Genomic DNA, 26,559 nt, shown 5'->3' with positions numbered 1-26,559 from the left:
TGTAAAGCCTATCTTTATATCATTTTAAAAGCTTCTTTAATTTGCAAATATTGGAACCATGAAACATTTTTATTAATTTGTTGTATTTCACTCAACTCCTTAATTTGAGGGGATTTTTGAATTAGACTGTCTTTCTTTAGGATCTCCTTGTAAGTCGGCCACTCTGTCCACCCTAGCAGCCTTCTCTGATTGGCTTCTAAGGGGGAAAGCCACAGTGGTGTTTTTGTGTATAGATAGTTTTTATATTTGTCCCAGACTTTTATCAGGGAGGACCTCACAAAGTGGTTTCGGAAATTCTTTTCCACACTCACTTTGTTGTACCACAGGTATCCGTGCCATCCTCTACGTAGATCATGGCCTTCCAAAGTTAGAATTTTTATTTTTTGGAGATTTGTCCAGTCTTTTATCCAGTCTAAAACACAGGCCTCGTGATACAATCTTAAGTCTGGGAGCCCTACACCTCCTTTAGTTTTAGGGGTAATCATCGTACTGTGTTTAATCCTGGGTCTTTTGTTGTTCCATATAAATCTAGAAATGTCCCGTTGCCATTCTTTAAATATGTTGTTATTCCTTATTATGGGTATGTTTTGAAAAAGGTAGAGAATCTTAGGCAAAACGATCATCTTAATTGTGGCTACTCTTCCTAAAAGAGACAAGTTTAGATTTTTCCACACGTCTAAATCTTTCCTTATTTCCTTCCATTTTGTGATGTAATTTAGTTCTAATAATTGGTTATTTCTGGCTGAAATCCAAATTCCTAAATATTTTATTTTTGAGGGAGTCTCTAATCCTGATTCTTCTTTCAATTCATCCTTGCTGCTTCTTGTCATATTTTTTGTTAAGAGCTTTGTCTTCTTTTTGTTAATTTTAAATCCCGCTACTTTCCCAAAATCTTCTATCTTATCTAGCCATTTTTGAATATTATGTTTGGGGTTTTCTATAATACAAATTATATCATCCGCAAAAGCCCGTACCTTGAATTCTTGCTTATCTATTCTCAATCCTTTTAGGTTTTTGTCCTCTTTTAAGTTGCGGATTAGTATTTCCAACGCAAAAATAAATATAAGGGGAGAGAGGGGACAACCTTGTCTAGTCCCTTTATTTATTGATAGGGTTTCCGTTGTTTGACCGTTAATCCGAATTTTAGCTGATTGCTCATTATATATAGCCTTGATACCATTTTGGAACTGCCACCCTACATCCAATTCCTGCAGCAATACTTTAAAAAAATCCCAATTCAATTTATCGAAAGCCTTTTCCGCATCCAATGATAATAGTCCCAATTCTTTTTGTTGATTAACTTCATAGTATTCTAACGTATCAATTATTGTTCTAACATTATCTCTTATACTTCGGTTGGGTAGAAACGCTGTCTGTTCTTCTGATACCCAATCTTTCAGGAAGTCTTTAAAGCGATTTGCTAATATTTTTGTAAATATTTTATAATCATTGTTTAGTAGCGAGATGGGTCTATAGTTTTGTACTTCCTCTGGGTTTGTATCTTCTTTATAGATCATTGTAATTTCTGCCTCTTTCCATGATTCTGGGATGCTTCCGTTTATTAAAGCCAGATTCATTATCTTTTTCAGAAAGTTGACTATATCATTTTGCAGTACTTTATAGAAGCCCGCTATTAGGCCATCAGGTCCGGGGGATTTATTGACCTTTAATTCTTTAATCACTTTTTGGATTTCTTCAACTGTGATTTCTTTATTTAAATTTTGCCTTTGTTCCTCCGTTATCTTTTCTAAACCTTGTTTACTAATATAAGATACTATTTCCTCCATTTTAATATTGTCCCCAATATATAATTTTTGGTAAAAGTCCTTAAATTCCTCTCTTATTTCTTCTTCTCTTACTGCAATTTTATCCTTTGTTCTGATCCTTGTAATTTGTTGGCTTTGTCTTTTTTTCCTTATTAGTCTAGCTAACCATCTACCCGGTTTGTTTGCATTCTCAAAATGGTTTTGTTTAACCCACTTCATTTGCTTGGCTAGTTTCTCCAATTCCCAATTATTTTTATTTTTTTTAAGTAATTCCAGACTCCTTTTCACTTTTTGATTGTTTGGGTTTGCTTTCAAATCCTTTTCCTTCCTTTCAATTTCTTTCTTCAAATTATCTAGCTCTTTGTGTTTCCTCTTATTTTTAATCGCCTCTTGTTGGATGAAAAACCCTCTTGCTACTGCTTTAAATGTGTCCCATATTACTTGTGGTTTGACTTCCGGGGTGTTATTTATCATAAAAAATTCACGTGTCACCAATTTAAGTTTCTTTATATCCTCCTCCTGTTTTAGTAGATTATCGTTTAGCCTCCATGTTCTTGGATATCTATTATTGTTTATCTCCATAATTATTGGGCAGTGGTCAGAAAGATCTCTTGGCAATATTTGGATTTTACTGATTTTGGTTGTAATTGTTTTCGAAGTCCAGATCATATCGATCCTAGACCATATGCTATGCCGATTTGAAAAGAAGGTATAGTCTTTCTGGTTAGGGTTGTGTTCTCTCCATGCATCTTGCATGTCAAATTCTTTTTTTAAAGATATAAAATTTTTGGGAAGGAGGCCAGAATTCTTTTTACTTTCCTTTTTCTAAGTTTTATCCAAATTTTTGTCTAATATTCCATTAAAATCTCCCATAATCACTAATTGATCGCATTCTGATTGATTTAATTTTTCCTTTAACAATTTAATGAATTTTGTTTTGGGGCCGTTCGGTACGTAGATATTACAAAAGAGAATCTTTTTACCTCCTAGATCGATTTTTACCGCTATTATCCTTCCTTCTTTATCTTTAAATGATTCTTCTGATTTAAATTTCTTGTCTATATAAAGTACTACCCCTCTTTTTTTTCCTTGGTCTAGTGAATAGTATTCTTGTCCTAATTGGTTATTAATTAGATATTTTGCATGTTTCTGGGCTATATGTGTTTCTTGTAATGCTATTATACTGTATCTCCCTTTTCTTAAATAGTTAAATAATCTTTTCCTTTTACTGGGTTCATTTAGACCGTTAATATTATTGGAAAAACATTTTATTGATTGTGTGAAATTACTCATCTGCCAAGATATCTTCTCCTTCCTCCTCCTCCACCTCTTCTTCCTCTGTCATTCCGTCTTGTTCCTCATCCTTTGATTGGTGTCCTGATGCTTCTTCAGTTTCTCTTGATGTTTCTCTTGGTGAGTCAAATCTTCTTTTCTTTGTTTGTTTCGGATTTTTCATCTCTTCCGGGGAAGTTTCTGGTAATCCTGGTTCGCGGTCTTTCCTTAGTTTTTTATAGAAGTCCCTCGCCTTTTCCTCCGTCGTCAGCCAGAACTTTTCCCCATTATATGTCGTCATTATTCCCTCATACTTTTCCCATCTAAATCGGATGTTACGTCTCTTCAATTCATCCGTTAGGAAATAATATTTTTTCCTTCTGTTCATTATTGATTGAGAAACTTCCTTCAGAATTACTATTCTTCTTTCTTTGTAGAGCACTGGGTTGGACACATTTTTTCGCAAAACTTCATCTCGGGTACTTTTCTTCACAAAGTGTACTATGACATCTCTGATTCCTCGGTTTTGTTTTGAAAAGTATGTCTGTATTCTATATACTCTGTCCAGTTGTCCAATTGCTTCTTCTTCTGTGCAATGTAATATCTTTGCAATTATTTGAGTGATCACTACATTGATGTTCTCTCTTGTTTCTTCCTGGACGTTTCTAAATCTTAATTGATATTCTAATTCGCTCTGTTCCAATTTTTCTTGTATTTTTTCTAATTTTGTATTTTTAAAATCCAAATCTTCCATTTTTTTTGTATTTTTGATTGAGACTTGTCTATTGTCTTTTTTTCCATTTTCAGTGTGTTTATGTCCTTTGAATTTTGTGCCAGTTCTTTTCTCATAGAACCCAGTTCTTCTCTCATTTCTTTTTTTAATTCCATCATTTCTTCTTGTAATAATTTTTTCTGTTGTTCTTGGCTCGCTGCTATAGCTTGAACTTCTTTCTGTAATGCATCTTGACTAGTCGCAATGTTCCTCACTTCTCTTTGTAAAGTGTCCTGTTTGTTGGAGATATTCTGTAATTCCCGTAAAAGATCTTTTAAATTGACGTCATCATTTAATGAATTTCTCCTTGTCATTGTCCTCCAATCTTTCGGTTCTTTTTCTATTCTTGATTTTGGTGTATTCATCCCTTTGCTTATTATTTTGTGTTATTTTTTCCCCCTTTTTTATTTTGTTTTGTTTTGTTTATTTCTTTATTTCCCTAACTTTGATATCGATGGGTGATGTTGTTTGTTTTACTCCTATCCTTATTCCACTTAATACTTAGCTGCTTGAAGTTCCTTCCAATAAGTCAATAGGTGTCTCTGTGTAATTAGTTCTCATTAATTAATTAATTATTGTCTTCGTCTCCAATTAATTTCTGATATTTCCAATTAATTAAGTAATTATTAATTTATTAATTCCCAAAGATTTGATTATATTTGATTGTATAATATATGTAAAATAAGGGAAGCGATGAGAAAGGGTTTATATATAAAACTATAATTAATTTTCACTTTCTGGATTCACTCATTCTGCTATGCCAGTCTTGCTGGTCCTTCTCTTTTTCTTATTTCCTACCTCCTTATTTTTCTCTAGAGGCCTCCAGAGTTTCTTTCTTTCCCCTGTTCAGCCTACTTCTTATTTTCTCAATTCTTCTGTTTTCTTTTCTTCGCTTCCTCCTCCTCCTTCGCTTCCTCCTCCTCCTCCTTCTTCCTTCTGTAATTTTAGTTCCAGTCCTGTTTTCTCTGTGTATTAGTCCTCCTGGACCGTTTTCTTAAAGGGCCTCTCTTGTTCTGGAAGTTTGACCCTTCTATGCTGCCATCTCTATTGATGGTGTCCCCTGTAAAAGCTTCCCCTCGGGTTGTCGTTTATCCTATCCTCCAAGGCCACCACGTCTTGGCCTCAGCCTTTCTTGCAACTGCGGGGGTTACCTCCCCCTCGCGCTATCTGCTCTGGAGACACCACATGTAGTTCCAAGGTCAATGTTGGTTTTTCCCTTTTGCCCTTCCTCTTGTTAATTTATTTATAACTCAATCCACTTATCATTTCTACTTCCATAACATTTAATATTTTGTAGTTAATCCACCGCTATACAAATTTTCAAATTGTCCTTTCCATAACTCCCAGATCCACGATCCGCGGTTGCTGCAGACTTTATATCGTTGTGTATACTTAGTTTCTGCCTCTCTGAAGTCTCCCGTTTGCCAAATCCAGATTTTTAATTCTTCCGTCTTTTTTTTTTTCCTCCTTTTATTTATTACGTAACTGGCTGGGCTGACGGTGAGAGTTGATCTTTTGAATAAGCCTCCAGAGTATTTATATGGTTTGCAAGGATAACTCTCTCCCGAGACCTCCTTTCTTACTCTCCGCTCTTCCAGCCAAATCTTTCGTCTCCGAGTTTTGTGGGGGATAACCCCTCCTTTCTACCACCCACTCCTTCCTTCTTTCTCCTCTCCATTTCTCTTTCTCCCACTGGAATAACAGAAGATTTATGGAAACTTACGTTTCACCGTCGGTCCCCCCTAGACCGGCTTCTTTCTTGTGGAAACATCCTTTTCTAGCTTTTAAGTGAGCGGGACGGTTGGCTTGTGCGGTCGATCTACCGCTCCCCGTGTCGCGTCTGCCACCAGCTTTCCTTCCCGGACCCACTCAGCAATCCCACCTTGAGGGGAGGAACGCTACCGGGGCCATCGGGTGTCTAGCTGGGTTCTGCAATCTCCCTCCGCTTCGATCCACGGTAGGGAGAGGGGTTTTAGTGACCCCTTAACGCGACATCGAGACGGTTACCAGGAGCCTGGTACACCACGTCCGCCGCCATCAAACGCTCACCGGAAGTCCAGGAAGTTCTTCCTGATGTTCAGGTGGAATCTCCTTTCCTGTAGTTTGAAGCCATTGTTCCGTGTCCTAGTCTGCAGGGCAGCAGAAAACAAGCTTGCTCCCTCCTCCCTAATTAGCTAATTAACTTAGCTAATTAATGTCTTGTTTGGCTGCTAATCTGAGGCTTCTCCTTGTTATTTCTTTCTGGCCCCGACTCGCAGCATAGGAATCTTTTCTCGAAAAGGGAGGAGAGGCACTGGGAGAAACCTGTTCAAGGTCCCTTTTAATTAAGTCCTGGGTAGATTCGTCAACAACAGGCATCTGGAAGAAATCCGTCTCCTGCTGAAACGGCAGAAAACCCATGTTTTCGTCATCATTATCCATGATGGCGCTAGGATCAGAACTCTGAGACCCATGAGACATCACACGTAGGCTGCTTGTTCTCTCCTTTCTGGGTGAAGCCTGGCCAGAAGTACATTTGCATCGTGTAATGGGCTTCGTCCTGAAAGGGGAGAACAAACGTATGGCGGCCCCTTCTAATGAGGTCATAAGTTAAATTTTTGGTCAGCATATGCTCTGCCATTTACATGCTGATGAAAATATTATCTTTTATCATATTTCATCCAGTGTATAAATACAGTTCAGTTAATCACCACAATATAACTAGGCTTGGTTTCCAGTGGTGTACCAGTGGTGTCTAAATAAACGCCGTTTCTCACATTAATATGGCAACACCTTTATATCATATTTTCCAGGTGGATCGGCCAGAATGGGCTTTTAAAACTCTCTTCATTAATGGTTAGAAACCATCTTTTGAGTTATTTCCCACATTTTGTGACCTTTTAAACACAATTTAGTCTTTAGTTTTTCCTTCCTTTCTTCGCTCTCTCTTTCTCTCTCTCTCTTGCCTGTAAAGCATCTGGCCAGTCAACCAACTCTTGAATTAATGTCATAACACTTATATGTGACTGTCACATTACCTCAAGTGGCACTTACAACTCAAATGGTCATTTATTACAAGGTGACCTTATGGAAAGTTGAAAAGCTACCAATAATCTGATTCTAAATGAGACTGATCTCTGCAATTCTGTGCAGTTTTGCATTAAAACTTCCATTTAATTCAGGCTTTTCAAAGTGCTGAACTCCATCCTTCTCAGGGTGCAATGAATAATTCAGAATTTAAAACATATTATTTTGTTCTAAAACTTGTTTTCTTTGTTCCATTTTTCTAGTGGAGGATATGGGTAAGCCAAATGTCAACTACTTTATTTCACATTACTAATCATGCATAGATGATTAAATAGACACCGTGTGAAGAAAGGCTTGGCAGGTGGGCGTTGCGAAGAGATAACACAATTATAATGTGTAAAAATATACACGCTGTACCCAATATTGTATGAGCAGACTTCTCTTTTATCCTCTTCCCCCTTTGAGCCCCCCAATGTTCTATTTCTTATCTTCCAATTCTCTTGAACAGTTATTGGGGTATCTGAGGGAGGAAACTTAATTACATGATAAAATATTCTTTAAATTTCATCTCATAGTAAACAATTTTGTGCATTGTCTCTCTTCCTCTATGCATTGTCTCACAGAACATAAAAGGCACTTTAAGAAGAGCCTTTCCACTGCAGATGTTAACCTCTATATACCGTTATCCTACCACAAATATATTCTATATGCTTTTGTTTCCTGAAGTAGCACCAATAGCTGCTTTGTCCTTCTTCATGAAATAAACAAGCTGGTTTTAAAACTATTTTTCTCTTCATGATTTTTTTTCACTGAATATGATGTTGCTGCTGATTGTTTAACATGGCACAATACATTTTTGCTAACATGTGTAAAATACAAAGAGAATGAGAGAGAAAACTCTCAAATTTCAGTAGTGAGAACTGTGGGGGGGGGGGGGGGACCAAAAGTTTACCAGGAAAGACTTGCCTACTAAGTTTGGAAGAAAACATAGTTGGGAAAAACTATATAGGGGAATGGATGAGTTATATTAAAAATAAGCATGTGTTAGTTATATTTTTATATATAAACATTTTTGGACATGCATTGTGTAAAAGAGGGTAGCGTAGAAGACCCAATTAATAACGAATAGATGTCCCAAATAATAAAGGATAACTGCCACCAATTAGTGGAAATGCAGCCACCACTGTGTGGAGAGACACCTTTAGATTATAAAAGTGCTCAACCACCCAATAGCTCAGAGGAAGCCTTTTACTTTATTCGGTGTTAAAATGGTAGCGCAATTGTGCTGAGGGAGTCTATAGACAACAGAGGCTTTGATGTAAAAAGAACAATATCAAGTTTATTCAGGCACAAGCTTGGTAGTTACAAAAGATGTTTTACTTAGAGTTATTCTTATTAACAGTTAAAACACTAGAATGAGATGAATCAAACTCTCTAAAGTATCACTTCTTTTACTTAAAGTAGTTAAAATTTCTTCCTCTGCTCATTTTAAACTGTTACTTCAATGGATCTCTGTGAGTCCAGCTGAGACTGGTTCCCAAATTCTGAAATTTGGACTATCCAGTGACTTCAAACCACAGTCACCCCTGTGATATACTATCACAGATTCTCTGTGCCTTTCCAGGACACAGACTACATTAAATAAGTCACCAAATTTATTTGAAACCGACTCAAAATGAACAATTGAGTCTCCTTGATCCCATCAACCTGGAATCAATCTTCCCTGTGCCTCAACAGAGCACAGACTGAGGCTTCACTCTTAACAACCTCTTCACTTCTCCTCCCCTCGGCAAATGGCTCCGCCCACATCTCCATGGCAACTGCCTCAGAGGAGAGCCACTAAATGGCTGCCGCCGTCTCACCTCTACCCAACCAAACCACAAGCACATAGTTAAACACAACAAACATGAATACAAAACTCATACTTCATTACACATAGGTATCAAAGTGATGAATAGATATAAATGTATATCTGTTCATCATCTATTCATTTATATGTATTACACAGAGTGGGAGACAGAAACAAAACCAAACCAATTAATATTATGAACATACCAATACAGAAGGGAAAAAAACCCACTGTAAAACTGATCAGCCAATAACAAGATGAGACCTAACCAAGAAATTAAAACAATGCAATGCTCCCCTCCCAAAACCAAACTCCAAAATAGTTAATATGCAAATGTATCCAGTTGAAAAAATCACAGTTAAGTGGAAGAAAGAAAATAAAGGAATTAGATGTTTACAGCAAAGATTTCCCTGACCTTGGTGCCACTAAAAAGCATGTGTGCCATCACCAGCCTCCTAGCAGATGATAAGGATCAGAAGACATTGAGAATGAATGAAAATGGGTTTGCCTGTTTTTAATGTGATACTAAACATTGTTAAATCTTACAGCAGCATTTTTACCATCTAATTTCACTATTTGATAACTGAATGGGTGGAAAAATTCATACATTTTAACAAATGATTTTTTGACATTTTATTTAGTCTTCTTACATCTTAGCAAGGTATTTTTGATCTAGATTGTAAGTCTGTTAATGGAAAAAGGTAGGTATCTAATTCTCATTTGTACATGGTACCCACTGAGCTGCTTAAAAGAAATAGTCACCATTGAAGATCTAGAATGAATACTGATTAATTTTTTTCAACTGCCATGAAGATTTGCTCAGCTGTTATGAAACAAACATACACGCAAACTGCACCCATTATAATTAAATAATTTCAAGGGAAATGGTCCATAGATTTTACCAATAAACTAATCTCTTATAAGTTACAAGATGAAAGGCAGAGAACAAAAGAGTTTTATTGAAAAAATCAAACCTTTTATGATGCACTGAGCTAACAAATATAATGATAGCCTTAATTCCTAGGCTATGAAATTTTGCAATGAAATTTTTACTTTGGTAAATAAATATTTCCTAGTTGTAGGAAAACATAAAATTGGATCTAGCCAATCTAAGAAACAAATGTTTCAAACAGCTAACAGAACAAAATATCCTTGTCCTACTCCATGGGTAATTTGGCTGGACTGATGTTCTTATTTCTTCCAATCCATCATAGATCTAATATTTCAGTATAACATATCTATCAAGATTTTAAAATATTAAATAGTCTTCTTAATTATGAATATATTAGTATACTAGCTGTAACATCCAGCATTGTTCAGGGAAATTATTAACCATTGTAAATGACTGTTCAGTTTCCATTACTCTGGTGGATTTATTACTTTACTCTTATAGGCCCCATCTACACAACCATGTGCAATTTCAAACTTCATTATATAATCAGTGTAGACTTATATAATGCAATTCAATGCAGTTAAGCTGCATTATATGAATATACATTGAAAGAGGGAGTGACATTTGAGACTGCGTTGTATGGCAATATAGATGGGGCCATAGTAGGAAAACATCCCCTATGTTTCAGTGGCTAGAACCGTTTTCAGCATTCTGAGTTTGGTCCTGATAAAAGAACCTCATGCTCAGCTTGCGTTTTGCTTCTGATTATCATTGCAGTGCTTAACAGAGAGAAAACCCATGATTCTCCTTCACTAATTGACTTCCTCTTCAGCAACAAGGACTGTTGCAGTCAAGGATACACAGTCTTATCTATACTACCCTTAGCACCAAGCATTTCTTAGGAGAATCATTAACTATCATTAATAATCACTCAGCTTCAACCATTGTGGAAGATGACTGCCATCTCTTTCATATGTTCTTCACATCGTGAATCAGCCACAATTGTTCTTGACAAAGCTGGCCTCTAAAATCAGCTGTCAAATACATTATTCTGTGCGAGTGAAGAAACAATTTGGGTACTTCCCAGGGCAGCATAACCTACATGTTAATCAAGCCGTTCCAAACAGATCTTACAAATCTGCTGAAAATCAGTTCAACAAGTTACTTGTGATAAATTAACAAACCACCAAGGACTGAGAAATCTAATTCTGGTGCTTCTACCAGAAGTTTGGCTATTAGAGGTGTGCAAATATATTGGATTTCATCGTAACTCGGATCTATTTCATATGTTTTGTACTTACAACGTGTATTCCAAGCCCTGCTGAGAGGCAAAGCCAAATCTGTTGACATGTGTAGTGAACCTTACCTATTAGGCCTTGGATGAAGCCTGGGTAACAGTGAGTGGGGCAGGCATCCATTTTGTAGAGGAATGCCAGGCAGCCATCTTGAGTGTGGTTAGAAAGGGGGAGGAGCTTAGAGAGAGACTCCTAGGATTGGCCAACCAGAGCAGAGGGGAGGAGCCAAGTCTTAGAGTGCAGAGAAAAAAAAGAGCTCCAGAGAGTTCTGTTTTAGGGTTTGAAGAGAGCAGTTCAGTTTTAGAGTTTAGAGTGTGTGTGTGAGAGAGAACTGGAAGCTGTGGAAACTGACAGGCTAAGTCAGGCAGTTTGGATCTCTTGAGAGGAAGATAACTCAAGGGATTGACTCTCACTACTGGGCTGGTTAATAGAAGGACTCTAGGTTAGAGTTAATTAACAACCCAGGGGAACCCGTGTCTATTCTCAGCAAATAGAGCGAGAGTTTTTGTGACCAATAGATAATTTGGTTGGTTGGAACTGTTTGAAACTAAGTGAAGTAATCTGAACGATACAACTAAGTTAAGCTGAAGAACGTCTGTAACCGATTAAGCTTATGAACCTCTCTGAAGTAATCATTTGCCTGTTTTTAAGAAAATAAATTTTTATTCTATTTTCAACATTCAAGAGCCTCCACAGTGTATATTTCCATCGAGAAGCCTTAATAAAAGTTCCAACAATACAACAATAAAATACCACAGAAAAGCCTCATAGTGAACATCAGTTTGGGAGTCAGGGGTGGAAACAGTGAGGGCAGGAAATGGGAGAAGCTTGCCTCAGACACATTTAACAACAAAAATCGTAAAGACATTTTAGGTTGGTGGCAGCTACCATTTTAAAAGAAAATCTAAAATCAAACGGTATATCCTCGCCTCTCACATATGTGTGCTTGCGTGAGCATGAGTAGAGTGGGTACGTTATATTTGGTGTCTCAGCTCCTTTCGTTATATTGGTGGCAGAGGTGGGATTATAAAAGATTTCCCCCCCTGCCTGATGAAGTAACCTCTCCAGCCTCTCTTTCCTCTCTGCATCGCTCAGTCTATTATATTGGTGGACGCGGTGGGATATTATAAAAAAGATTCATCCCTGCCGCCATTTTATTATAGCATGCCTCTCAACCAATCAGGGCTGACAGAGGAGGGAGGGGAAGGCGGAACTGCCACCACATTGCCTTTTAATTTGGGAAGGGGAGGAGCCCTACCCTATGCCAAAGAATTCAAAAGGCTCTGCCCTAAACTACATTTCCCAGTATGCATCAGAATGAGAAAGGACCAATCAGGAGAGAAGAGAGAGATTTGTCCCTCCCAAAACAGTCAGTTTTTAATCAAAACTTTTAAAAATTCCCTAAAATTAGTAGATGGGTGAGTATTTCTAAAAGTTGGGGGGTATTATCTCCTGTTATCTTGTGTCATTGGATAGAAAATTAAAGGAGGTAGGTCTTGTAGGTTTGTTTTTTTTAACAAAAAATGCTGTTTAAAAAACTTTGAACATTCCCAAAAATCCAAGAGTAAGTGAAACATTATGAAACTTGATGGGCAATGAGTGGTAAATTTCTTCTACTATTGTAGCAAGTTTCACCCCAATAGCTCAACCAATTGAACAAAGTTTCTGCCACAAAAACAAAGTTTCTGGAGTAGAACAACTATTTTCAGAATAAAGACCACATAATGAAACAGGAAATAACACTTTCAAACCAGAAACAAATTTTCTTTATTATTTCAAAATGTTTTTTTTATAAAAAGTTTGAAAATTCCCCAAATACCTATGGATAAGTCAAACATTCTGAAATTTGCTGGAATAACAGTGGTAAATGTGTTCTACTATTGTAGCAAGTTTCACCTCAATAGTTTTAAAAATGAGGGAGATAGGAGCCCCTAAATTTTCCCCAATGGTAATTATTGCATTAATGTGCATGTACAATTGCCATTAACAAAATAATAATGATATTTCACTAGTCTCGTTGGAGTTATGAATTTTTCACCTCCAAAACTTTAGAAACACTTTAGAAATGAAGCACCAGAGCCCCCTAGTTTTGTAAGTACCATTTTTAATGGATCACACATGCCTATTGGCTATGGTTCCCAGAATCCCCATGATATTTATTTGAGTTCAGGCTCTTTTTCAAATGCAACCATCTACCCCTATTGTCTGTATCCTACACATTACACATTCTTCTCCCTCTTTACAAATATAGAATATAATTTCAATTACATTGTCTCTCATCCCGTTCACATCTCATAATGTATAGTCTACAACTGCTATACATTTATGCAAATGTGTCTAACTTGCATAATTTCCAGTTGTATATTTCAGGCTACAAATTTGGGGTATTTTTAATTGAGAATTCCAAGCCCCAGAAATTTATAATCTTCATTTCATAAACAAATGGAAACCTGTAAATAAGAATAGGAAAATATGGTTGCATTGTATTCTGCAGTCACTACTCTAGTTACTATGAGTTAGTGTAACAATACTGAAATAAAGTACAGCATTTACAGTTCAGGTAATCTCATTTTCTTTTCTCAGTTATAGTGTTTGGGGAGCATATCCATATTTAAGATTTCTCCTTCTGGACTGGTGTAATTCTACTCTTAATGTCACATTTAAATGCAGGAGCATATCAATAATGGCAGAATATCACATCATAGCCCTGCACCGCTTAAAATGTCTTCAGGTCTGTATATATGTATTCCCAAGGTAGCAGTACATTATTTTAACAGATTTTGTCTGGTGCAAAAGTATAAAAGTATAAATATGATTTTGTGGATGATGAAGTATGAAATATGGCCCAGAATAAGGACAAATGGATGGACACTGATCCTAGTTAAGTGAAACATATGCTTTTTGTTAATAAGGCAAATGGTTGTTTGAAGAATATAGTAGAAAACTCACCCCTGGAAAGAATACTGTAAAAGAGGGTAGCGTAGAAGACCCAATTAATAATGAATAGATGTCCCAAATAATAAAGGATAACTGCCACCAATTAGTGGAAATGCAGCCACCACTGTGTGGAGAGACACCTTTAGATTATAAAAGTGCTCAACCACCCAATAGCTCAGAGGAAGCTTTTTACTTTATTCAGTGTTAAAATGGTAGCGCAATTGTGCTGAGGGAGTCTATAGACAACAGAGGCTTTGATGTAAAAAGAACAATATCAAGTTTATTCAGGCACAAGCTTGGTGGTTACAAAAGATGTTTCACTTAGAGGTATTCTTATTAACAGTTACAATACTAGAATGAGATGAATCAAACTCTCTAAAGTATCACTTTTTTTTACTTAAAGTAGTTAAAACTTCTTCTTCTGCTCCTTTAAAACTGTTACTTCAATGGATTTCTGTGAGTCCAGCTGGGATTGGTTCCCAAAGTCTGAAACTTGGACTATCCAGTGACTTCAAATCACAGTCACCCCTGTGATATACTATCACAGATCCTCTGTGCCTTTCCAGGACACTACATTAAATAAGTCACCAAATTTATTTGAAACCAACTCAAAATGAACAATTGAGTCTCCTTGATCCCATCAACCTTGAATCAATCTTCCCTGTGCCTCAACAGAGCACAGACTGAGGCTTCACTTTTAAAAACCACTTCACTTCTCCTCCCTTTGGCAGATGGCTCCGCCCACATCTCCATGGCAACTGCCTCAGAGGAGAGCCACTAAATGGCTGCTGCCATCTCACCTCTACCCAACCAAACCACAAGCACATAGTTAAACACAACAAACATGAATACAAAACTCATACTTCATTACAAATACTATTGCTCATAGGCTTGGCATACCTAATCACTTTTGGAAGATACAGCTTTTATTTCCCTTTCCAACTGCTACCATGATAGGAACCTTCCAAAGAATTGCCATTCATGTTGACAGTGACAGGTTTCATGCAGTCATTGATGACGGAGGTACCTGAACATTTGGAAAACCAACATGAATCATTGCCTCAAGGGACTCACGTCTTGCCTGAAATGGACTGAAAGGAAAATGAATTTTAAAGCTACCCCCGTTCCCGAAACACCTATTTGTAATGGAAGGTGAGGTTAGATAAACTCTCACATGAAAAGTACATGAAGGTGGACTTTAGGGATGTTCCAGACCAATCCATCCATTGCCATCAATGTGACTGTTATCCATTACATCAAATGTGACTCTGATAACTGTGAAGATTGATTTTAGCTTATATAATACACGTGCATTAGAGATTAACTGTCTGAAGGGGATTCTATGCCAACTTACACACAAGTAGACCAATGGTTCCTAAACTTTGATCCTCCAGGTGTTTTGGAGATTGACTCCCAGAAGCACCAGCCAGCTTGACCAACAGTCAGGAATTCTTGGAGCTGAAGACCAATACATCTGGAAAACCAATGTTTCGGAAACACTGAAGTAGACATTGTGTTCTCTGTATGTACTCACTTTGAATATTCCAAACTTTTTGACACCATCTACTTGCACAAAAATTGTTTGGCAAAGTGAATGTCTTCTGATCTTCTATAACCTTGTTAGATAAATGGTAAATTAATCACAGCACATCATGGGGGTAGGGCAAGGAAAACTCAAAACTTATTGCTTTTCACATAAAGTAGCCTCTTAATATTTTCTATGTTTGAATGTCCACACATTTGTATGACCTTTCAAGATATTTTGGGTTTCGGCACCTTTATTTTCTAGCTCCATTGTCTGGTACTTTTAAACAGAAGCTTATTGTTCCTTCCAAAGCCTGGAGTCTAAGAAGACACTCTTAATTATGTTGTCAGTGAATTACAGAAAGATATAGCCCTCCCCCTTCTTTAGTTATCAGTCCAACAGATGCCCTTATAACTCTTTGGTTCTTTAATACCTTCATGTACATTATTGTCAGACTGATTGACAGTAACAAAGATAAAACAACAAAACAGAGATAAATCATAGGAAACAGAGACTGCAGGAGATAAAAGAAATGCCACAGGGAGTGCAAACAGGCTAGGAACTAACAATGGGAATGATGATATGTTGCATCTCAATGAGTCTCAAATAATGCTTAGTTGTTACACACTCTTACATATATCTACTTGATTGAGGTAATTTGCATACTCTGAAGGTCATTTCCTTTTGAAAACCATGATAAAATGTTCTGATTATAACATATATTTCTCCAAGCCAGGGAAGGAAATCATAGAATCATGAATTATAGAATAATAGAGTTGGAAGAGACCACATGAGCCATCTTGTCCAACCCCCTGCCATGCAGGAAAAGCACAATCAAAGTACCCCTGATGGATGGCCATTCAGCCTTTGTTTAAAAGCTTCCAAGGAAAATGTTCCACCACACAGGCAGAGAGTTCCACTGCTGAATATCTCTTAAAATCAGGTAGTCCTTCCTAATGTTCAGTTGTAATCTCCTTTAATGTAATTTGAACCCATTGCTCCAAGTCCAAGTTCCTAGGGAAGCAGAAAACAAATCTTCTTCTTCCTATGCATGGCGATCATGTCTCCTCTCAACCTTCTCTTCTGAAGACTAAACATGCCCAGTTCTTTAAGACACTCCTCATAAGGCGTGGTCTCCAAACCTTTAATTATTTTCATTGCACCCCAGCAGTAGTTCACCTTGCCTTCAACACCAACCAGAAATACAAATGTAATAGTAAAACAGTTTATTGATAAAACCACATATAAAAAGGGAAAATCACCATAGGAAATGGGAAAGGCAAAATTCATGAGATAATGAGGAAAAATAGTCATACAAGCAATAAGCCAGACCAAACTAGCAGCAGGAATACAATCCAAAGGTAATAATTCAAACAGTTCAAAGCTGTTTCAGGGAACAAAGGACACAAATCTCAAAATCCAAAATGAGAGTAAATCCAGAAAACAAGGATCAAAACATGAACATGAATCCAAAAGCCAGACTATAATAACCTCTTATACTATGCATCCATAACCTTGAATCTTGGACAAGGTATGAATTGGAAACAAGACTTGAGATCCTCACTCGTTCAGGGACGTTGCCTGATCTAAAATCTCAATGGGACACACTGATTTGAGAGTTGCAAAACATGAAAGCATGTATTTGACCATGAGGTCTCTTCTGCTGCATTTCTTTCTCACTGATTCTTTCAGATTTCCTGTGCGTAAGGTTCTCCCCCCTCAGAAGCAGCCTGGTATCTCTGTCTAACCCAGCTGCTCCCTCAAATGAGCTATCTTTCAAGTTATTATCATGGGTTGCTAAACTCCATGTGGGTGAAAGGTCCTCTTCCAAAACAGTTCCACTTTCAAACTCCATCTCCATCTTGCTCTGAAATCCCCTCCTTTGCCTCATCTAAAGAGCCGTTTATCATTTTCCCAAGCTTTGAAACCACAATCCCCTCATCTTCATCTGGCTGAACCACAACCACCGTATGGGACGGGTGCATTGGCACTGCTGACTATGCAACAGTCAATTCAGTCAATTCAATTCCCTTGCAGAGGCTTACTGGTGATATTGCTCCTCCTGGCCACATGACTGGGCTCTCTCTTGTGGCCTTACCTGAAGTAGTGTTGCCAGCAAGTGTCTGACAGGAAACTTCTTCTGGCCAACAATGCTGCAGTGGATCAGTTGGATGTGTGGGTACTGGATCAGGTCAAGCCAAATCTATCCAGATCCAGCTGTCAACATCCTCAAAATATTGGGATCACTGAAATCCCATTCTCCCTTGTGCTAGATTAATGCCTGTATGCAGGGCTTTTGCTGCAAATCAAACTGTAAACCATGTGGACTTCCCACAGCATTGAAACATGAGTCCATTTTATTTAGCCCAGGTAGATGCAACCAAAGACTGGCTAGATCCAAATTGTGTTTTTATGTGTAATGGCATCTGGAGTGCTTTTATCCAGACAACCTGCATTCATTTCAGAACATTTTGTAGGCTGCCTCTTTATTGTGTAAACAGAACAGATGATAACCGGAAATAATTCATCCAGGCAAGAGCAGAGTTCAAGATAATACAAGCTAATAAGCCAAGATGACCATTAAAGGTAAAGGTAAAAGTTTTCCCTGACGTTAAATCCAGCCATAACCGACTCTGGGGGCTGATGCTCATCTCCATTTCTAAGCTGAAGAGCCGGTGTTGTCCATAGACACCTCCAAGGCCATGTGGCTGGCATGACTGCATGTAGCACTGTTACCTTCCTGCTAGAGCGGTACCTATTGATCTACTCACATTTCCATGTTTTCGAACTGCTAGGTTGGCAGGAGCTGGGGCTAACTGTGGGCGCTCATTGCACTCCCGGGGTTTGAACCTGGGACCTTTTGGTCCGCAAGTTCAGCAGCTCAGCGCTTTAACACACTGTGCCACCATGGGCCCCAACCAGTAGTGACCATTAAAAGCAGATGTTAAAAAGCCTCCCTTCCTCTCTCCCTCCCTTCCTTCCTTCCCTCTCATCTATTAAAAGCAAACTTCATCCTGTTATATCTTATAAGGATCAAACCACAGGGGTGTGTTTTATAATGCCAGTGACACTTTAATCAACATTGCTTTGCACAAATCGTACATTACATGAAATAAACCCCACCATTTATTTTAATCAAATCTGTTTTAAACTGAATTAGTCTCAGTAACCAAAGCTGAACCCAGCTGAGCTCACACACCACAAAAAATAGCATCATTGTGAGGAAAATTAGCTGGGAATTCATTATATCTTTAAATAATTTTCTCTTGAAAAATCATGAATACCTAATCTAGATCAAGATTACAAATGCCAGTAATTTAATAGAGCTGTAACTTTACAACAAAAGTGGTAATCCTTATTGGTGCTTTAACATAATCATTTGAAAATACAAGCATTCATAAGAAAAAATCTGCTCTGTTCTATGTATAGAAATTTTTGCTCTATAGAAAAATGCAAATTGTTTCAACTAAATTTAAACAGGCAGCCAACATAGGAACTAATGTAATAGCATTAACAAGATACCCTTGATTATCCTGCTAGCTGACATATGGGTTAGATTTCAGTGTCATGGGGCAGAACTGTAGATTAAGATTGTCCAGTTTTGGTTGAGATTCAGTAATTGTATTTAAGATCAGATTATTTTGAGCACAAGACTAGTTTGACCAAATCATGTTGGGATCTCAGTTGTTGAAGCAGGCACCAAACAAAATTTGAGACCCTGTATAAAAGTTTGCCCCCTTCCTTTTTCTTTCTTTTTTCTGTGAAATGTTAAGAGCATTTTGAGATGAACTCAAAATCTGTAACTGTGAGTAGGCTTGAATTATATATTTTCCCTATACTTGATTCCAAAGGAAATCTATGGAACATGAGAAAAATTTTCACAGAAATATTTAATTACTGAGAAACTATTTATGGAAAGTAATCCAAATTCATAGAATCATAGAATCATAGAATAGTAGAGTTCGAAGAGACCTCATGGGCCATCTAGTCCAACCCCCCGCTAAGAAGCAGGAAATCGCATTCAAAGCACCCCCGACAGATGGCCATCCAGCCTCTGCTTAAAAGCTTCCAAAGAAGGAGCCTCCACCACAGTCTGGGGGAGAGAGTTCCACTGCCAAACAGCCCTCACTGTGAGGAAGTTCTTCCTAATGTTCAGGTGGAATCTCCTTTCCTGTAGTTTGAAGCCATTGTTCCGCGTCCTAGTCTGCAGGGCAGCAGAAAATAAGCTTGCTCCCTCCTCCCTATGACTTCCCCTCACGTATTTGTACATGGCTATCATGTCTCCTCTCAGGATAGTTCTCATTGCCCATAAATTCTTATTGCACTCAATGTATATTTTTCACCTATATATCCAGCCATTCATACAATTGCTCATGCAAACTTCACAGATGTAAAAATCCATGCTTTTTTCTGATAAATTTCCCACATCTGTGGAATCATGACGACTCTACTGCCTTGGTTATTATGCTTGCTACTGAATACATTGATGCATTATTATTATGTAATGTGCAGTGAGGTCTCAAAATTTCCATTTCATACCATACACTTACAAGTAATTCCTTTGCTCTATACCATGCTATAATCTTGTACTCCAGTGCTTTCACCTGCTGAGAAGTAAAGTTTCCTGTAAGTATATTCAAAATACCTCAAGGGCTTAAGAATTATAACAACAACTCAACAGTCTGATATTTAATATTTTACACTATGACTTCTTCTTTCACATCCTGAAACACCTTGCTTGATACAAAGTAAAATGCAAAAAAGAAAGGGAAAAAGAGGCAGTGTTGCTTTGATTAAACTGTATTTGCATATGGTCCTTCCCAAGAATGATTTTTTAAGCCTTTTATATGTTCAGAATCAGGAGGCTGCTTTTTTGGGAAGAAGAGGAGAAGGAGAAGGAGGAAGAGTGGGTCAATTAGTGTTCCTTGACACATTCAACTATATGAAGGGAGAGAGAACAGTTTTGTTTCCTGCTGCCCTGGAGACTTGGACTCAGAGCAATGAGTTCATATTACAGGAAAGGAGATTCCACCTGAACATTAGGAAGAACTTCATGATCATGAAAGCTGTTCAAGAGTAGAGCTCTCTGCCTCGGGATCTAGTGGAACCTCCTTCTTAGGAAGCTTTGAAACAGAAGCTGGGTGGCTTTTGTTTGTGCTTTTCCTGTATGGCAGAGAGTTGGACTGGATGGCCCACCTCTCTGCCATCTAACTCTGTGATTCCACAATTATAATAATGTATCCTTTAGGTCATCCCTGTACTGTTGAACATGAAAATAATACCAGTCGGGGAGAATTCGAAATGTACCACTTGATCCTATTCCTGGGATTTTGATTTTTGTTTAAGTGATTTTCAGAGATTGTCAGGGCATATAGGTGTCTCCTTAACCTGTCTCAGTTGCTCCTCCCAGTAACACAAACATGTTGTTCTCCAGAATAATGTCTCAGGAGGAAAGACTTGCTCCTTCCTGCCAGTGTTTTCACTGCTCTTTGCCTCTCTGACACCTGTGACTATCTCCAAAGTCCTGAAGTTTTAAAGAGGCAGCGTATAAATGGATCACTTAAGACAAAACCAAGGGCAATAATGTACAACCTTAAGGCCATATATGGCTTTAAGGCTATTTTGTGTCCCTCCCCCAATAGAAACTGCAACATTTAAAAATGTTGTCTATTTTTTAAATTAAAAAAATGTGTATTCCTTTTTCTATTTTTTTCCAATGTGGGCCGTCCCAGTCAAATGCCCCATCTGCTGAAGATGACCACTCCTTCTAAACCAGTAAATGAATATTTTGACCATCAGAGAGAGCCACACTTTCTGGTGAGATTCCATGACAGTTCCAGTACAGAGCCATGCCAGTGAAGAATGATCTGTATCATGGGGACTTTGCATTGAGGTGGATTATTTATTTATTTATTTATTTGCAATATTTATATTACGTCCTTCTCACCCCGAAGGGGACTCAGGGCAGATCACATTGCACACATATAAGGCAAACATTCAATGCCACAACATAGAACAGAGACAGAGACAGACGCAGGCACGGGTTGGCCTCGAACTCGTGACCTCTTGGTCAGAGTGATTTGTTGCAGCTGGCTGCTAACCAGCCTGCGCCACAGCCCAACAGGCTAAAACACTCACTTTCATGGCTATATATATATATAAGTTTGTTACATTCTAATTTTTTAAATCCAGATTCACATTTATATTATTACATATGTATTTTTGAATATTTATTTCCTTAAAACATAATATTTAAAAAGTACATTATCTAAATGTATGCATTTTTAAAAATTATTGAGAAGGCAGTTGCCCTCCAGGCAGTCTTGGATGACACACAATTTCTTGACCCATTTCAAACCAACTTCAGAGCAGGATATGGAGTTGGGACTCCTATGGTATCCTTAGTGGATGATCTCCATGTCAACACCGACAGGAAGAGTATGTCCCTTTTGGTGCTGATAGACCTCTCAGCAGCTTTCAATACCATTGATCATGATATCCTTTTGGAATGCTTGGAGGGGCTGGGAATCGGAGGCACTGTGCTACTCCAGTCATACCTCTCAGGCGGGTTCCAGATGGTGATGCTTGGGGATAGTTGCTCCTCAAGAAAGGATCTGTCATGTGGCATCCTATAGTGCACCATTCTATCCCCAATGCCTTTCAATGTTTTCATGAAACCGCTGGGAGAGATCATCCAGAGGCATGGGGCGGGGTGTTATCAGTATGCTGATGACACCCAAATATATTCTCTATGCCTTCACAAACAACCTCAGTTAAGGATACTGTGTCTTCTCGAATGAATGCCTGAAGGAGGTAATGGGTTGGATGAGGGAAAACAAACTGAAACTGAATCCAGACAAAACAGATGTGTATCAAGGGTCCTAATCTAGGGATGGAGGTGTGTCAGCCAGTTCTGGATGGGGTTACACTCCTCCCGAAAGACTGTGTTTGCAGCTTGGGAGTGCTCCTGGATCAGTCTCTCCAAATGTCAGCCCAGGAAGAAGTGACAGTCAGGAGTGCTTACTACCAGCTTCAGCTGATACGCCAGCTGCACCCTTCTTAGATTTGGGGGATCTAAAGATGGCACTGCATGTGCTGGAAACCTCAAGGTTGGACTTTATAATTGTACCCAATTTGGAAACTCAGCTGTTTCAAAATATGGCAGCCAGATTGGTTACGGGAACATCCAGGAGTAAGCATATTACACCCATACTAAAGTCACCCCGCTGGTTGCAAATTAGTTTCTGGGCAAAGTACAAAGTATTGGTTTTGACCTTTAAAGCCCTACATGGTTTGGGTTCAGGTTACCTACAAGATTGCCTTCTCCTGTACAATCTTCCCTGAACACTGAGTTCCTCTGTGGGGTGGCAACTTCTGCCTGCCAGAACCCGGCTGCCCCAAGGCTGGGGAATGAACTGCCAGAAAAGCTTGCTAAATGAGCTATCGAAATTTAAAACACAATTGAAGACCCATCTTTTCTGGCAGGCCTACCCAGCCAGTTTTAATCATGAATTTTAAACATGTGTCTTGTGTCCACTATAGTTTAATAATTATTCTGTGTATTTTAATACAGTGTATGTATTTTGTAGAAGTAGGTTTTAATATATGTTTAATGTATGGGTTTTATCTATGTTTCATTGTCTCTTGGCATTGAATGTTTGCCTTTGTGTTTGTGTATGCTGGAATCTGCCCTGAGTACCTCCTCCTTCTCCTTCTCCTCCTCCTCCTCCTCCTCCTCCTCATTATTATTATTATTATTATTATTATTATTATTATTATTATTATGATGTGTATTTATATAATGATTATGTGTTTTAGCTATGTTGTAACCTGCCTTGAGCCACAAGAGGAATCGTGTAAGAAATAAAATACTACTACCCTGTTTCCCCGAAAATAAGACAGTGTCTTATATTAATTTTTGCTCCCAAAGATGCGCTAGGTCTTATTTTCAGGGGATGTCTTATTTTTCCACAAAGAAGAATTCAGATTTATGGTTGAATTTTTTTAAAAAATGAAAATTTATTATCTACTGTACAGTAGTTATCATCACAAACCAGCATAACCAAACTGTGAATCCTTTCAAGAATTTCTATATTATATTTTATTGCTATATTGTTTTTAAATTACTGTTTTAAATTTCTGTTCGCATGTACATTTATGTTGTTGTTGGGTTTGTCCCTGTGTAAGCTGCCCTGAGTCCCTTCTGGGAGATGGAGGTGGGATACAAGAATAAAGTTATTATTATATTATTATTTCTTGTTACTACCTATGGGAGGGGTCCCCAAACTAAGGCCCGGGACCCGGATGCGGCCCTCCAAGGTCATTTACCTGGCCCCCGCCCTCAGTTTTATAATATAATATTTTATATCATTTTAAATAATATAATATATAGTATATACATATAATATTTATAATAATATTTTAATGTTATACAATATAATACTAATAATAATACCATATAATAATGATTATATGTTATATATTACATATAATATTACAGTATAGTGGTATAGTTCAATATAGTAATGTATAATGCTAATATTGTGCTATGCTAATAATATATTGTCAGAGACAGAACGCCAGCAAGTAAAACAAAACTCAGTTTATTGAGGTTACAGAACTAAAAACGCCCGTAAGAAACAAAGAACAGGGCAAACACTTGACTTCAGTGTGCTAAATAACAAAAAGCAGCTCAGTTTGAGCTTAAACAGTTCAAAGGGAAAAACCGGGTTAAACAGGAGTATAATCCGGATTAAATCAAAGAGCTTACTTCAGTTTGGCAAACAATGCAAACAAAAGAGGAACAACAGGAGTTGGAATGTAAACAAAAGACTGGCGGCAGATTCCTCTCTGCTACTGAGGAACAGCAGGGGAGTAAACTAGGCTTGTTTACTCCTTCCTGCAGCGAACGAAAGCGTGGTCGTAGTCAAGATTCAGGTTTAGGGTAACGGCAGTCAGCAGGGTCCCAATCCGGTCCAGAAGATCAATAGCCAAGCGTAGTCGTCAAGGAATCCAAAGGTCACACCGATAGCCAGCAGAAGGGTTAATCCGGAATCGTAGTCAGTCAGTCCAGCGTCAATCCAGTGAAAGTAGGTATTGCCCGTCAAAAAGACGACGGAGGTCCAAGCTATCAAGATTAAACACAAGTTGCACAGAGAAAAACCCCGCACAGTTCCTCCCGCCGTCAATGCCCAGTGTCCTTGGTAAACTTACGTATCCAGTAATGAATCACACCCGTCTTCAGGAAATTCCCCAGCAAGAGCCCAAGCGTCCGTCCAGATTACCTTGCCCAACACAATTAGACATTGGTCCCAAACCCCATTTTATTACAGTTCAAGCTCATCATCGCTGTCAGCTGCCATCCCAATTCCAGACGCCCCAACATCATTATCCTCATCAGAGCTTAAGCACCTTCGACTACGCCCCACAGCATCCCCAGCTGTGGATCCCGTTCCATCCCTCCAACCAGTCCATGGGTCTGATCCTGCAACCCGCCAATCACCTCCCATGCTTTCATTGCCTGTTTCCCCAACACCCAAATCCTCCCTCACACGAGTCCATTCCATATCATCCTCCTCCGAGCTGGCCATCTCTTCCTCCAAACCCTGAGAAAAACCCTCAAATGAGTCCTCATCTGTCGGCTCTGCAAACAAATCCTGGAGCAGTTTCCTTTCACGCTCCTCGAGAGTGTCTGACTCTCGAGGAGTCTTACGACCCCTTCTTTCATTACCGGAGCCCGAAGGCTCAACCATAACATATATTGTATGTACATACAGTTGCTCTGAGTCCCCTTCGGGGTGAGAAGGGTGGGATATAAATGTAGTAAATAAATGTAGTAAATGAATAAATAAATAATTTTAGACTTAGGCTCGCCCAAAGTCTGAAATGACTTGAAGGCACACAACAACAACAATCCTAATTAACTTGACTATCTCATTGGCCAGAAGCAGGCCCACACTTCCCATTGAAATCCTGATAGGTTTATGTTGGTTACAATTATTTTCATTTTTAAATATTGTATTGTTCTTTCATTGTTGTTGCTGTTTTGCACTACAAATAAGACATGTGCAGTGTGCATAGGAATTTGTTCGGGGTTTTTTTTCAAATGATAATTTGGCCCCTCCACAGTCTGAAGGGTTGTGGACCGGCCCTCTGCTTCAAAAGTTTGAGGACCCCTGATCTATGGTATGTACATTTACCGATCCTGCATGCTTCCAAACAAAAACTTTACTACGTCTTACTTTTGGGGGAGGGCTTATATTTAGCAATTCAGCAAAACCTCTACTAGGTCTTATTTTCTGGGAATGTCTTATTTTCAGGGAAACAGGGTACTACTGCTACTTTTTAGTATTATTATTATCAATTCCAAAATATGCATGTTGGTGTACTTTTGCTTCTTTTGTTAAGCTGAGAGCTACATTGCAAAATAGGAAATAAAATCCCCTACAATGTCAGGTTCCAATTTCAGAAACCTTAGTCTGAAAACTATCTTTTCAGCTCCTGTAAAAGGAGCCTTCAGGGTTTTGGATATTTGCCCAAAGACTGAGCAGTTCCACATCCCTAGAAAAACCAAGAAGCTTAGGTTGGTAAGTACTAGTCACAATGACAGCTCAAGTTTCAACAGGAAAGTGAGGATAATATCCATCCACCCACAATTTTGCATAATTCTAGAAGATTGTTGATAACCACAGGGGTTTCAAGCTTTCTCATCTTTCCTGAAAATGGAACCTCTAATCTAACCGTGACTCAAACACTGTTCTTGTCTTTTAAGTGCTGAAGTGTACAGACTGTTCTACCACTCTATGCAGCCCTTATACCTGTAAGAACTGCAACATTCTCAGAATGAACAGTTGAGCTTCAGAATTGGAAGTGAATGACCACACAAGGAAGATTCAGTATTATTAGAAGTCTGACTTTTCCATGGAATATAATCACTGGAGTCTCTTCTTCATGGTTACTATAATGCAGTATTAGGGAACTGTTGGTGGTTCAGGGATATATTGATCCAGCAGGAGATATTGCAGAACCACAACTCTCAAAATGCCCCCCCCCCCAAATAAATCCTACTTAGGAGACACAGGAGGGAATGTCTTTAAATTCTGGGTTTTTTTGGGACAACCTCTAAGACATTAGTAAAGGTAAAGATTTCTCCTGACATTAAGTCTAATCGTGTCTGACTCTGGGGGTTGGTGCTCATCTCCATTTCTAAGCCGGCATTGTCTGTAGACACCTTCAAGGTCATGAG

General features: G+C 38.4%; 1 long non-coding RNA gene across 1 annotated transcript; it reads right to left on the bottom strand.

The window, feature by feature from the left end:
• Nucleotides 1–23,901: 23,901 nt before the first annotated feature.
• Nucleotides 23,902–26,062, bottom strand: LOC134294097 (uncharacterized). The gene is made up of 2 exons (XR_010001076.1): nucleotides 24,528–26,062; nucleotides 23,902–24,441 (listed from the first exon to the last, which is right to left on the bottom strand). It is a non-coding gene; the product is annotated as an uncharacterized LOC134294097 (long non-coding RNA).
• Nucleotides 26,063–26,559: the final 497 nt, after the last annotated feature.

The sequence above is a fragment of the Anolis carolinensis genome, chromosome 1 (genome assembly GCF_035594765.1).
Source record: "Anolis carolinensis isolate JA03-04 chromosome 1, rAnoCar3.1.pri, whole genome shotgun sequence".
Classification (NCBI taxonomy): Eukaryota; Metazoa; Chordata; class Lepidosauria; order Squamata; family Dactyloidae; genus Anolis; species Anolis carolinensis.
Note: the sequence above shows the minus strand (reverse complement) of the source record. Positions and strands in the feature narration are given on the sequence as shown.